This window comes from Vicugna pacos, chromosome 1 (assembly GCF_048564905.1).
Source record: "Vicugna pacos chromosome 1, VicPac4, whole genome shotgun sequence".
NCBI lineage: Eukaryota > Metazoa > Chordata > Mammalia > Artiodactyla > Camelidae > Vicugna > Vicugna pacos.
In genome coordinates this window covers 92,573,738-92,589,628 of record NC_132987.1, presented here as the reverse complement: position 1 = coordinate 92,589,628, position 15,891 = coordinate 92,573,738, and the positions used below count along the sequence as shown (strand labels likewise).

Genomic DNA, 15,891 nt, shown 5'->3' with positions numbered 1-15,891 from the left:
GAATTCATGCCATATCAAGAATAGTAACAACAGTAAAAAGAACAACATATTTTCATGAGATACCTAACAAGGTGAACCAAGAAACAGCTCTTAAAATTTTCATGTATTTACAACAGTAATAACTTCATGACCAAAAAAAAAGAATGTATTTCATTGTTTCTTCTAGCTCTAGGAAGAACAGAAAATATTAAAGAAAAAAAACTATGAAAACTGTGGTCACTCTTCAAAAATCTAAATGGAAAATTTAAATGGAAATATGTTTTTAACTTTAGCAGGCATAATGAAAAAATACAGTCTTCAAAATTGCTTGTGTAAATATTTTGCCCATTACTTTTTCTAAGTTCAGTATGATTTATTTTATTTAAATAATCAATATGTTCTAATAACAGAGGACATTCAATAACTAATGATATACAAAGGAAAAAAAACACAAATATAATGGAATACTGTATTTTGGACAGCCATAAAATAGTATTTGAAATTAACCTCCTGAGCATGAAAAAAAGGAGTCTCCAACAGTGAAAAACAGGTTTGGCAAGTAAAGTGAGAGAAGTTCTGAGTATGAAATTGAGACCATAAAATTTCAAATGATTCCATTATGGGAAGAACCCAGTATGGATGTAAAAGAACTTGTCTAGTTCAAGTAACATTTTCAAAAATAAATTGAAAAATCAAATTTAAAAAGCTACATATTTCTAAAAACAAACTAAAAATGAAAATAAATTAGGACAACTATGAGAGAAATTAGTGATTTGCAGAGAGTAGTTTAGGTTCAATATGGATCCAGCTCTTGCAGGCTATTCGTTCTCTATTTCTAATATAATAAATTACCACAAATTTAGTGGCTTAAAATAGCAATTATATTATAATTCTGAGGATAAGAATGATACAAGTCTCACAGCACTAAACCCAAAGTGCTGTTTAAAACTTAGCCACAATCATCTATTCTTCTCAAAGATAAGCAACAGTTGGCAGACATTTATTTGTAATAACTACATTCATGTAACTAACATAATGAAAGGAGATTAGTTATACATGTTATGTTGCAAGAATTGAGCTATAGTAATTAAGAGGTATAGCTCAGACTCAGTTTGTTAATATAGAGTGGTTAGAATGATGGAAGAGTATGGGTCTAGGGAAAACTGCACTTAGCATGTAATTTTTTCTCTTTAATTTAAATAAAATATATTTTTCTAAAATTTATCTTTTACTTCAATATACTGGCATCAAATTGACATTTTTTAAGTCTAGAAATTGGCAATTTTAATTTTTTCTCCATTTATTTTTCACATATCAATACTACAATTTTAAACTAGTATAACAACAGAAATCAAGATGCCTAACAAAAACATAGAAATAACTTAAGAATTCAGTTTTTGACTCAATTTGTTATTTTAAATAAGTTCATCTTCTAAATAACTTATTTCATTTTTGCTTATAAAAGAAATGATTATTTTCTTCATATATACATAAGAATGCCATGAGCTTGTTAAACATGGACTCAACAAATCTAAAATCTAAAAGCATTCAAGAAACATTTTTGTATTTATAAATATAATGAGTTCTAGTATCATATATTGCATAATGCTTTAGAAGGGGAAGAAAAAAGTTTTTCAGGGGGAATAATTGATTCCTGTACCATAATTATGGCATAGATAAAAATGCTAATTTTTTAGACCACTTGGAGGCTTCTATAACAAATCACCATATACTGAGTAAACAACAGAAATTTATTTCTCATAGTTCTGGAGGCCAGAAAGTCCAAAATCAAGGAGTCAGCAAATTTGGTGTCTGGTGAGTACATGCTTCCAAGTTGGAACTGCCACGCTCTGGATGTATCCTCATAAGGCAGAAAGATCTAAAATGCTGTCTGTGGTTTCTTTCATAAGAACACTAATTCCATTCATAAGTGTTCCACTCACATGACTTAATCACCTCCGAAAGGCCCAAGTTCTTTTTTTTTTTTCAATTAAAGTATAGTTGACTTAAAATATTATATCAGTTTCAGGTGTACAATATAGTGATTCAGTATTTTTATAGGTTGTACTCCATATAAAGTTATCATAAAATATTGGTTATAGTCCCTGTGCTATACATTACAGTTTTTAATCTTATATTTAGTAGTTTGCACCTCTTAAGCCCCTTTCCCTATCCTGACTCTCTTCCCATTCCTCTCCCAAATGGTAAACAATTGTTTGTTCTCTTTATATGTAAGTTTGTTTGTTTTGTCATATTCATTTGTTTAATATTTTTAGACTTCATATATAACTGAAAATATATAGTACTGTCTTTCTCTGTCTGACTTATTTAACTTAGAATAATATCCTCCAAATCCATCCATATTGCTGCAAATGCAAAATTTCATTATTTTTATGGCTAAGTAGTATTCCATTAGGTATATACACCACATCCCCATCCATTCATCTGTTGATGGACATAAGTTGCTTCCATATGTTGGTTACTGTAAACAGTGCTAATATGAACATTGGGATGCATATACTTTCTGAAATACTCTTTTCATTTGCTTTGAATATATACTCAGGAGTAGAATTGCTGGATCATATGGTAGTTCCATTTTTAACGTTTTGAGGATTCTCCATAGTTCTCGTACCAATTTACGTCCCAAAAACAGCGTACAAGGGTTCCTTTTCATTCACATTCTTGCCAAAACACATTATTTGTTGTCTTTTTTATGATAGTCATTCTGATGTGTGAAGTGATATCTCATTGTAGGTTTTTGTTTAATTTTTTTTTATTGAAGTACAGTTGATGTAGTCAGTGTAGTTTTTATTTGCATTTCGCTAATGATTACTGATGTAGAGCATCTTTTCCTGTGCATGTTGGCCACTGGTATGTCTTCTTTGGAAATCCATTTTTTAATTGGATTGTTTCCTTTTTTCAATATTGAGTTGTATGAGTTTTTATATATTTTAGATATTAACCCCCTATTAAACATATCATTTGCAAATATCTTCTCCCATTTAGCATGTTTTTTTTTTTTACTTTGCTGATGGTTTTCTTCTCCATGCAAAAACATTTAATTTTGATTAGGTCCCATGTGTTTATTTTTATTTTTGTTTCCCTTGCTTATGGAGAAAATTAAAAAGAAAAATACTGCTAAGACCTATATCAAAGGGGGCTGCCTATGTTATCTTCTAGGAGTTTTATAGTTTCTGATTTTATACTTAAGTCTTTAATCCATTTTGAATTTATTTTTGTATATGATGAGAGAATCATTCTAATTTTTTTCATGGAGATGTAGCTGTCCAGTTTTCCCAACACCACTTATTGAAGATACTGTCTTTTCCCCAGTGTATACTCTTGACTCCTCTGTCCTAGATTAATTGACCATATGTGCCTGTAGGTTTATTTTGGGGCTTTCTATTATATTCCCTTGATCTATGTGTCTGTTTTTGTGCCAGTACCATACTGTTTGGATTTCTGTAGCTTTGCAGTATTTTCTGAAACCAAGGAATGTGATACCACCAGCTCCCGCCACCTTAAGATTGTTTTGGCTCTTTGGGTTCTTGTGATTTCATACACATTTTAAGATTATTTGTTCTAGTTATCTGAAAAATTCATGGGTATTTTGATAGGGATTGCATTAAATATAGGTGGATTTGTTAGTATAGATATTTTAACAATATTAATTCTTCCCTTTCATAAACACAAGCAATCTTTCCATTTATTTGTATTTTCTTCAATTTCCTTCATCAGTGTCTCCCTGGTTAAACTTATTTCTAGGTATTTTATTTTTTTGGATGCAATTATAAATAGGATTATTTTCTGGATTTTTTTTGTCCTGATAGTTAATTATTAGAAAGGCAATAGTTTTCTGCATATTAATCTCATATCCTGAAATTTTAATAAACTCATTTATTAGTTCTAATACGTTTTAGGTAGAATCTTTAGGCTTTTCTATATGTACGAACATTCCATAAGCAAATAATGGCAGTTTTACTTCATCTCTTCCAATTTGGATGCCATTTATTTCTTTTTCTTGTCTGGGTGCTGTGGCTAGAATTTTCAACATTACTTTAAATAGAAATGGGAAGAATGGACATCCTTTTCTTCTTCCTGGTCTTAGAAGAAAGGCTTTCCCATAATTGAGTATGATGCTAGTTGTGGGTTTGTCATAAATGGTCTTTATTATGTTGAGATATGTTTTCTTTATATCAACTATGCTGGGAGTTTTATAATGAATGAATATTGACTTTTGTCAAGTGATTTTTTCTGCATCTGTTGAGATGATCATGTGATTTTTAATCATTCATTTTGTTAATGTTGTATATTGCATTGATTAATTTGTAGATACTGAACCACCCTTACATCACTGGGATAAATCTCATGTGATCATGGTGTATGATCCTTTTTACATGGTATTGAATTTGATTTGTTAATATTTTAAATATTTTTCTGAGGATTTTTTTCTTCTATGTTCATCAGAGATAAGACATTGGCCTATAATCTTCCTTTCTTGTAGTGTCTAGTTTGGTTTTGGTATTAGGATAATGTGGGCCTCACGCAGTAAGTTTGGGAGTGTTGCTCCTCTTAAACTTTTTGGAACATTTGAGAAGGATAGACATTAACTCTTCTTTATGTTTACTAGAATCCTCTCATGAAGCTGTATGGTCCTGAGCTTTTATTTGCTGAGATATTTTTTATTATTGATTCAATTTCAGTACTAGTAATTGGTCTGTTCAGATTATCTATTTCTTCCTGATTCAGCCATAGATGATTATAGTTTCTAGGAATTTCTCAATTTCTTCTAGTTTTTCAATTTGTTTACAAATAACTGTTCATAGTATTATATTGTTATTGTATTCTTGTGATTTCAGTTGTAACTTTTCTTCTTTCATTTCTAATTTTGTTTATCTGGGTCCTCTTTGTTTTTCCTTAATGAGTGGATACAGGCTTCTGAATTATGTTTATCTTTGCTAAAAACCAGCTTTTGTTTAGCTTTTGCTTTGGTTTCCTTCTTTCCTTTCCTTCCTTCCTTCCTTCCTTCCTCCTTTCTTTCTTTCTTTCTTTCTTTCTTTCTTTCTTTCTTTCTTTCTTTCTTTCTTTCTTTCTTTCTTTCTTTCTCTTTCTTTCTTTCTTTCTTTCTTTCTTTCTTTCTTTCTTTCTTTCTTTCTTTCTTTCATTTATGGCCTTCAGTTTATTTCCACTCTAATCTTTATTATTTTCTTCCTTCCATTGACTTTGGGCTTTGTTTGTTCTTCTTTTTCTAATTCCTTTAGGTGATAGTTAGGTTGCTTATTTGAGATTTTTCTTGTTTCTTGAAGTAGGCCAGTATCACTGTGAACTTTCCTCTTAAAACTGCTTTTGCTGCATCCAAAAGATTTTGGAAAGCTGTATTTTATTTCGATTTGTATCCAAGTATTTTCTGATTTCCTTTCTGATTTCCTCATTGGCTCATTGTTTTTTAGTAGCATATAGTTCAGCCTCCATGTATTTGTGCCTTTTTTCCATTTTTTTTCCCCTGTAATTTTTAGTTTCACATTATTATAGTCAGAAAAGATTCTTGATATACTTTCTACCTTCTTAAATTTGTTGAGGACTCTTTTGCAGCCTAATGAATCTAACCTGCAGAAAATTCCATGGGCACTTGAAAAGAATGTGTATTCTGTTGGTTTGGAATGAAATGTCCTATAGATATGCATTAAGCCCAACTGGTCTAAAGGGTCACTGAAGGCCACTGTTTCCATGCTGATTTTCTATCCAGATGATTTTCTATTGTCAGTGGGGTGTGAAAGTCCCTTACTATCTTTGTGCTTCTGTCAATTTTCCCTGTATGTCTGTTAATATTTCCTTATATATTAGGTTCTCCTACATTAAGTGCTTATGTTTATGAATTGTATATCCTCTATTGAATTGATCCCTTTATCATTATACAATACTCTTATTTTATTTTTATAGATATTGTTTTAAAATTTACTTTGTCTGATGAGTATTGCTACCCCAGCTTTCTTTTGATTTCCATTTTCATGGAATGTTTTCCCATCCCCTTACTTTGTGTGTGTCTTTTGCTCTGAAGTGAGTTTCCTGTAAGCAGCATATAGATGGTTATTGTTTCTTTATCTAATCTGCTACACTATGTCTTTTGATTGGCACATTAGTCCATTGGCATTTAAGGTAATTACTGATAGGCAATGCCATTTTGTTACTTGTTTTCTGGTTGTTTCTATAGTTCTTCTCTCTTCTTTTATTCTTCTCATAGTCTTTTCTACGTTAGTTTTATGATTTTCATTAATATTAGGCTTGTATCCCTTTATCTCTAATTTTCATGTATGCCTTGTAGGTTTTGATTTGTGGTTACTGTGGAGTTCATATATACTGACCTGTAACTATACCTATATGTTTTAAACTGTTAGTCTTTTAAGTTCAAACACATTATAAAAGATCTATATTTTTTACTCCCCATCCATTTTTTGTTTGTTTTTGATGTCAAATTTTACATCTTTATGTCTATCCCTTAACTGTTTTAGTTATAGTTGATTTTACAATTTTTGTCTTTCAACCTTTGTGCTAGTTTAAATGTTTCATCCAATGATTTTACCATACATTCGCATTTACCAGTGTGAATCTTCCCTTCATATATCTTCTTATTTCTCATTATCACCTATTCCTTTCACTTAAAGAAGACCCTTTATAATTTCCTATAAGGTCAGTTTAGTAGTGATGAACTATTTAGGTTTTGTTTTTCCTGAGAAACTTTCTCTCTCCTTCAATTCAGTATGTTAATCTTGCAAGCACATGCATTCTTATTGGCAGTTGTGGCCTCTGCCTTAGTGGTGAGCATTGCCAGAGCAGAAAGCGTTGGGCTAGAAGCCTGATGCAAGTGGAGGGGTGAAATGAGGATGGTCCAGGCAAGATATCCAAAGTACGCGGCAGTTGTCAATCTGTTGCCTCCATGCTGGTCTTGGGATCAAGCAAGTCTATGTGCATTCTTTTCAGTTCCTTACAGCCATTTTATAAGCCCTCATTTTCAAACCAGCTACTTAGGCTCATTTTCTCAGTGTCGGACCTTAAGGCTGGGATGCCTAATGCGTGCCTCAAACTCTTTGTTCTCCAGGGATCCCCAAGCCAGTAGTATCTCCCTCCGCTCTAGGTCACTCACTAAGGATGCAGGTCTCAATTAGATCCCATTTCTTCCCCTTCAACCAGACTCTCTGTAGTTCTTTATTTATAGCCTTGGTTGTAGAAGAACCATTCTGTTAGTCTCAAGGTCATTGTCGGCAAGAGTTGCTCTATATGTAATTGTAGTTTTGATTTGTTTGTGAAGGGAGGTAAGCTCAGAGACCTCCTACCTGCCAACTTGATCCTGTTCAGGTCTCACCTCTTATGCCATCATATCAGTGTTTAGGATTTCAACAAATGAATTTGCAAAGACACAAACATTCAGTATGTGGCCATCAGTATACACAAGAAAGTAAATATATTATAATACCTTGTATTTATGTGACTTAAATCAATTTGAATTCTTAATATTATATTTTAGAATCAATCAAGATGCCCACATTTTTACCAAAAATTTCCTTAGTTTAATGAATATTGTATCTATAAATCCAAAATTAAAACAGCAAAACATCACATCTTTTCTTGTATCCATATTGAGGAAAGTAAAAAAAAAAAAAAGAAAAAACTTACATTTTCATATACTCTCTCTGAGATTCCAAGAGTACTACCTGGCAGAGAGCCTAGAAGAACATAGAATATGTATATTTTACTTTCTTCTTTCAGCACCTAGTACCTGGCATGTGCCTGTGGTTGCTAAATAAATAATATTGACAAAGATAATGATGACTGCATATTGGCACTGAAAAGAAAGTTATAAAATTTGAATTGTGTTTTGTAGTAAAAAGAAAATTGCAGTCCACCATTTCATAATGATTCAACTGCCAGTATTTCTCTCTAATTCTGCCACTTTCTGCACTGGCTTTATGCCCTCTTTCTGTCCTTGGTTTTCTATCCTATAAGGTGATTACATGAGCAGGACAAATTAGAATAGGTTTATTTGATTGCCTTATTACCTTTGAGCATGAAGCCATAGTTGAATAACTTTTACTGAATCCACTGTAAAATAAATTGCATTGTAGTAGGCTACCAATGAACATTACTGTTCATTGTAGGTAATAAAAACCTGTAGATTTCACAGAGGGTATCAGTAACAATCTCCTACAGAAATTAGGGATCTTCTCCCCAATTTTACAGTAGATGTTCACCTACCTTCTACCTGAATATCTGCACTGATATAAAATACTGACTTTCAACTTATTACATTTTGTGTTGGATGGCTGCAATTGTTAGAGAATACTCCATTCCTTAAAAAAAATTCTAAATTCAGTTAGTTTCTAGCCCTTATCCTTTGTTCGATTTCTGAGAACATATATAGAATAAATTTCATCATTCTTCAATACTACAGCTTTACAAATAGCTAAAGAAACTCTTCAGGTTTCTCACAAATAGTCTGGTCAGACTTTCTGTTTGCCTTGGAAAGTCCTAGTTTTTGCCTGTTTTCTGGGAAAAGCATTTGTCCATCATAGCAATTGTCTCAAATTTTTTCATTTTTGACAAATAAAGCAGCATTAAATAGTATTAAGAACTGGATAAAATAAGCTGGAACTAGTTTAGTGGATCTTTAATTATTCCTCTCATCACCTGGAAAGATATCATCTAGTAGTGTATGTAATATATTTGCAGTAATTATCAATTTAACATGTGAATAAATTTGAAAAATGAGCTGAACTCTTTTCCTGAGGACACTTGATGATAAAAATAGTGTAAAGGGATAGGATAAACCAGGTGAAACAAATTCATTTCAGCCTTGTGTTGGAAATTTATTTAACCAGGATGTCTCTGTAGACCAACTGTGCCAGCCAATTCCACCATGGGCTATGCCACAACTTATGAGATCCAGGAGTCTGCCATGTTACTAGTTCGTGTGATCAGTAGGAAATGTGAGAAACTGTAAATTACACATATGTGAAATATTTGTGGGCAGTATATTGAGCGGTACGACCATAGAGCAAATAGAGAAAAACCTGAACGTTCTTGTAACAGCAGTTTAGTTAGTTCCATGCCTGGTGTAAAACTGCAATTGTTTATTTTATTGCTTGATGACATTTTTTATTTTGCTTTTAAGTGTTAGTGGTTCAAAAAACTTAAGATGACTTTCTAATAAAAATTAAGAACTAAATTTCTATTTCTCAGCAAAGTTAATAAAAATGAGTGTTGCACAAAACTTGAAAACAAAAATGGTAATATAATACATGCAGTCAATAATATGCATTTCTCTATCACTCTAAAGTATGAATTATTTGTTAGATCAAATAATTAATCTTCTATATTAATTTTTGTCATTTTCAACTCCCAAGTATTTGTGACAAGAAAAAAATCTTAAATGAGTGTTATAGTATTAGTTTCATTAGCAACAGAAGCAATTCACATTTAAACAACACTAGATTTATATTAATAGACATTTCAAAGAGAAAAACAGGTGAGATTACTTATATAATAATAATGTGATGGCTTAGTCAATAAATGGAATAAAAGTAAAGCTTTTGGAAGCTCACCAGATATGATTCTGAATAGTTCTCTAAATTCAGTTAAAAAGTTGTGCATTAAATTAAAATTCACTGTGTAGTATGATAATATTAGGAAACATATTGACACTAACAAAACACATTTTGCAGACTCAGAATTATGGTAAGAATAATTTTTTCCTAAATTACCAATTCTATGCAGCCAATGTTGTTGAAATTGGTAATATGAATGAATAATTCATAATTGCATGTATCCAAATGAGCAGCGATATTTTAGCAATTGAAATAAAATCTATGATTGCCAAGATTTACATACACAAGAGAAACTGAAATACATAACTTTTCATGATGAAGCTGATGTTTAATCATCATCATCATTATCATCATTTTTTAGAAGAGTAATTCACACTTTCACTCTTTGTTGCCTCGTATCAACTGAATTTTACAAAGGTTTCATATTAAAAAAAATACTTTGTAAAATCAACTTAAGTAGGCTATAATTCTGTTGAACCTTTTATAAGTGAGTCTTTGACATTTGATCACAATTGTTTCAAAATCAGTTGGAAATCCTTAAAGAATTCAATGATCAAGAAATGAAGAGAAGTTACTTTCTGTAGCTTTTAGAGAATTTTAATTATTAAAATAAAGCTTGTAAACAAGAACATATTAGAGAAGTACACTGAAACTGACTACTGTGAAAATTTATTGGTAAGAGAGGAAAAAAACTGAATGATTAATGAGACTTTAAATAAGGTGCAAGGTTTAATTTTGAAATTCTGTATTTGTTCCGTGTTGTACATTCTGAGAATCATGTTTTCATATAGGTCCTATTTTTATTGGATAAATTTATATTCTATAGTGGAACTGGATTGTGTTCAGAGGTCTAAAATTTTCTGCATTCAAATTTGGCAAAACATTGAAAATAAGTACTAAAAAAAAATAGCCTATTCTTGAAATTCTAGGCCAAAAACATAGGTTTTTAAAACTTCTCTGAATAGAGGTAAAAAGCCTATAAACACTTGGGCTGAATTTTTACATATTTAAATATAATTAAAAATTCAAATTGAGACTACATCCCATTTAGCACAATTCTGAGATTTCTGCTAACTCAGAATTATAGACTATTTTCTCAATTAAAAACATATAGAAAGAATGGATTGAAAATGAAAATAGATTGCTTCTGGCTAAAATGGCAGAATAGAAAGGACCTGAGTTCACTTCCCCCACAAGCACACCAACTATTAATGAGAAAAATCGAACAGCAGTATAAAAGACCTTCTACAGTTAAAGATTTAAAGAAGGAACCATGAGAAGGATAGAAGGGCTGGAAATGTGATATAGTCAGTATGCACACCCCAGAGAGGACAACCTACAAATGGGAGAATAACAACTGAAGAGGTTCTCCCCAAGGAGGGGTTCAAGCCCCACATTAGAATCCTTAGTCCATGGGTCCTGTACCGGGAGGATGTGCCTTCAGTGTTTGGCTTTGAGACCAGTGGGACCTGCTTTTAGGAGAGCCACAGGGTTATGGGGAACAGAGATTCTGATTCCACTCTTATAGGATATACACAGAATCTCACACACTCCAGGATCCAGAGCAGAGGCAGTAATTTGAAAAGGGTCAAGTCAGACCCACCTGCTGATCTTAGATAGTCTCCCATGGAAGCAGGAGGCAGCTGGAGCTCACCCTGGGACATGGACTCCAGCAGAAGGCCTTTTTGTGGGCTTATTCTACCATGTGGACACTGGTGCAGGCAATCATTTTGGAATTCTCCCTCTAGTTTATTAGCACTAGGACCAGGCCGTATCAAGCAACATAGTGTTGTAAGTCAATTATACTTCAAAAACAATCAAACAAAAAATAAATTCATAGAAAAAGAGATCAGATTTGTGGTTATTAGAGGCATAGGTTAGAGGAGAAGGGGAACTTACTGAAGGCAGTCAGAAGGCACAAACTTCCGGTTGTAAAATAAATCAGTACTAGGGATGTAATTTACAACATGATAAATATAATTAACACTTCTGCATGCTATATACAAAAGTTAAGAGTAAATCCTAGGAGTTCTCATCACAAGAAAATATTTGTTCCTTTTCTTTACTTTTGTATCAAAATATGATAGATGTTCACTAAACTTATTGTGATAATCACTTTATGATGAATGTAAATCAAACCATTATGCTGTACACATTCAATTTATACAGTGCTATATATCAATTATATCTCAACAAAACTGAAAGAAAAAAAATAATGGAATAAGAATATTATGCCCTAAAAACAGACATATGGATCAGTGGAACAGAATGGAAAGTCCAGAAATAAACCCACAGATATATGGTCAATTAATCTTCAACAAAGGAGGCAAGAATATACAATGGAGAAAAGACTGTCTCTTCAGCAAGTGCTGTTGGGAAAACTGGATAGCAGCATGTAAATCAATGAAGTTAGTACACCCCTTCACACTGTACCCAAAAATAAACTCAAAATGGCATAAGATTTAAATACAAGAGAAGACACGATAAATTTCCTAGAAGAAACAGGCAAAACATTCCCTGACATAAATCTTAGTGATGTTCTCCTGGAGCAGTCTACCCAGGAAATAAAAATAAGAGCAAAAATAAACAAATGGAATCTAATTAAACTTAAAAGCTTTTGCAAAGCAAAGGAAAGCATAAGCAAAACAAAATGACAACCTACAGAATGGGAGAAAATATTTGCAAATGATGTGACCGACAAAGGCTGAATTTCCAGAATATACAAACAGCTCATGCAACATAATAACAACAACAACAAAAAAACCCAATGCAAAAATGGGCAGAAGACCTGGACAAGCAATTCTCCACTGAAGACATACAATGGCCAATAGGCACATGAAAAAATACTCAATATCAATAATTATCAGAAAAATGTAAATCAAAACTACAGTGATGTATCACTTCATACCGGTCAGAATGGCCATCACTCAGAAGTCCATGAATGTTAAATGCTGGAGATGGTGTGGAGAAAAGGGAACCCTCCTACACTGCTGGTAGCAATGTAGTTTGGTACAGCCATTATGGAAAATAGTGTGGAGATTCCTCAAAAAATTAAAAATAGACTTACCATATAATGCAGCAATTCCACTTCTGGGCATATATCTGGAGGGAACTCTAAGTCAAAAAATACATGCAACCCAATGTTCATAGCAGCACCATATACAATAGCCAAGACATGGAAGCAACCTAAATGTCCATTGACAGAAGACTGGATAAAGAAGTTGCAGTATATTTATACAATGAAATACTATTCAGCCATAAAAAATAAAATAATGCCATTTACAGCAACATGGATGGAACTAGAGATTGTCATTCTAAGCGAAGTAAGCCAGGAAAAGAAAAATACCATATGATATCACTCATATGTGGAATCTAAAAAAACAAAGCAAAGAAAGAAAAGAAATGGATACCATGAGCTCATCTACAAAAGAGAAACAGACTCATAGACATAGTAAACAATCTTATGGTTACTGAGACAAGGGGTGGGAAAGGATAAGTCTCAGAGTTTGAGATTTACAAATGTTAGCCACTATATATAAAAATAGATTTTAAAAGGTTTCTTCCATATAGCACGGGGAATTATGTTCAATATCCTATAATAATCTTTAATGAAAAAGAATATGAAAACAAATATATGTATGCATATGCATGACCGGGACATTGTGCTGTACACCAGAAATTGACACATTGTAACTGTACTTTTATTATTATTATTATTATTATTATTATTATTATTATTATTATTATTAATTTTAAAACCAGAATATTATGCCCATGACCCTGTCTTTTCAACCATATTTTTATGCACAAGAACATAAATCTTCACTCACACCAGCTGTAAACCATCTGAAAACAAAATAATGGTGAAAAATTTGAAGTATGATAATTCTTGAATACCCACAAATTTATTTAGAGAAAACTTCATCCATTTTTGTTATTAAAAAAATCTAAAAAGAGAAAGTGATAATAATTTCAAATGCATTATAGATAAGCTGTCAACTTTGAATACTGCAAGCAATTTTACAAATGAAAATATAAAAATCTGAAAAACATATTGAAAATATTATAAAATTACAGATTTTATATTCAATTGTTCTTTTTACTTGCACACTTTGGGATAAACTCAACCCAGTCATGATGTATTATTCTTTAAAATACTGCTGTATATTTTTTCTGCTAATATTTTGTTATGGACCTTTGTGTTTATGATCCTGACGGACACAATTCTGTGATTTTCTCTTTTTTTGGTAGAAATTTATCAATTTTGGATAAGTTTTATGTTGTTTGGCTTTATCAAATTAACTGGGAATTCATAAATAATTATAACAAACAATTAAAACTGGATTGCTCTGATTAGAAGATAGAAAACCCTGGATTGCTCTGACTAGAAGACACACTTCTCCACAGTGTGAACCCACACTGCTGGTGGAAGTGCATCAAAAGTCATCTCTCTCTCTTCACTTTTGCTTCATTTTCCTTCCTTTTAGAGATGTTGATCCCAGGAGCAGTCTCTTTTGAACATCCTTCTTGCTAATCTATGCCAAGAAATTCAATTGTCAACAATAATAATGTTGACAAGGGTTATTGTGAGGATAATATTAAACTTTACATATAAAGTACTTAAAATTATCCCTGAAACATAGTAACCACTGAATTCCTGTGATGAATGATTATTATATTTCAAAATGACCTACCAAAGAACCTATCTTTAGGATGATAAGAGTTAATAACCAATAAATATGCCAAGAATGTCCTCTCAAAGCCAGAAGTTCAGGAGCTCATTCAATACTTATTTGAGAACATACAATAATTAACTTTGTTTATACAGTGAAGCCCCAAGGGGTGTTAAGGATTGTAGCTTTGATTTATTAACAGTTCCATATTCTACTGATTCAAAAGAGAAAACCTAGAGTATTTCAAATTCATACTAATTGTACTAAATATAGTAAAGAAAAGCAAGCTCCAATTATGTATTTATCTACTGATGTATAATAAATTACTCTGAATCTTAAGTGGGTCAAAATAATGATTTTACTTTGCTTACAATATTGTGGATCAAACAATAAGAGAGGGCTCAGGTGGACAGTTTGTTTCTAATTCATGTGGCACCAGATGGCACGACTAGGGCTAGATGATCCACTTCCAACACGGCTTCCTCACTCACTTGGCTGATGTCTCTGTATGTATTAGCCTCTTTCTCTTTCTCCATAATAAAGTCACCCCAACCTGATCCATGTCTCCAATTTTATGGTTAGGGTTCTGGCAGTAATTTTCTCTCTCTCTTTGTTCACACTCTGAGGTCTTGTTTCTGCCCTTTTTCCATAAGAAATAGACCATGTTCATAATGAAATAAATTTTTTTCAGCCTGTTTTCTGCATAAAGAAGTTTCTGGACTCAAAGACTTGTTTGCATTTTACATTATCTCCATTTTTTGTAGTCTAAGCTGATATAATGTTTTTAAGACTTTGTGTGCTTTATAGTGTATCAGTTTTTAATCCATTCCATTATATAAAAATGATATTGATATTTCTTTTCAAGATAGGTACTGCTGTACCTTGGCTCAAAAGTCAAGTTGCTATGCATTATTTCCTTTATGATTCTTACAAGTATTTTTGTCTAGCTGAAAGGGTTAATGAGGCATGCCTTAAATATTTGCAAAACACTGCGACTGACAAGAACTTAATTTCTAGAATATACAAATAGCTCATACAACTCAATAACGAAAAGAAACAAAAAGCTCAATGAAAAAATGGGCAGAAGACCTAAACAAACATTTCTCTAATGAAGACATACAATGGACAATAGGCACATGAAAAAATGCTCCACATCACTAATTATCAGAGAAATGCAAATCAAAACTACAATTAAGTATCATTTCACACCATTCAGAGTAGCTATCATTAAAAAGCCCACAAACAGTAAATGCTGGAGAGGGTGTGGAGAAAACAGAATCTCCCTACAGTCTTGTTGGAAAGCCACTATGGAAAACAGTATGGTTATTCCTTAAAAAACTGAAATTAGACTTACCCTATGATCCAGCAATCCCACTCCTGGGCATTCATCCAAAGGAAACTCTAATTCTAAAAGATACATGTACCCTAATGTTAATAAACAGCACTATTTAAAATAGCCAAGACATGGAGGCAACATAAATGTCCATTGACAGATAACTGAATAAAGAGGATAAAGAAGTTGTGAGATACACACACACACACACACACACACACACACACACACAATGGAATACTACTGAGCTATGAAAAAAGAATAATGCCATTTGCAGCAACATGGATGGATCTGGAGATCATAATAC

At 32.3% G+C, this 15,891-nt stretch overlaps 1 protein-coding gene across 1 annotated transcript in view; it reads right to left on the bottom strand.

Moving 5' to 3' along the window:
* The window catches only part of LOC140699298 (elongation factor 2-like), a 524,143-nt gene that overhangs the window by 418,210 nt on the left and 90,042 nt on the right, over positions 1-15,891 (bottom strand). The window lies entirely within an intron of this gene.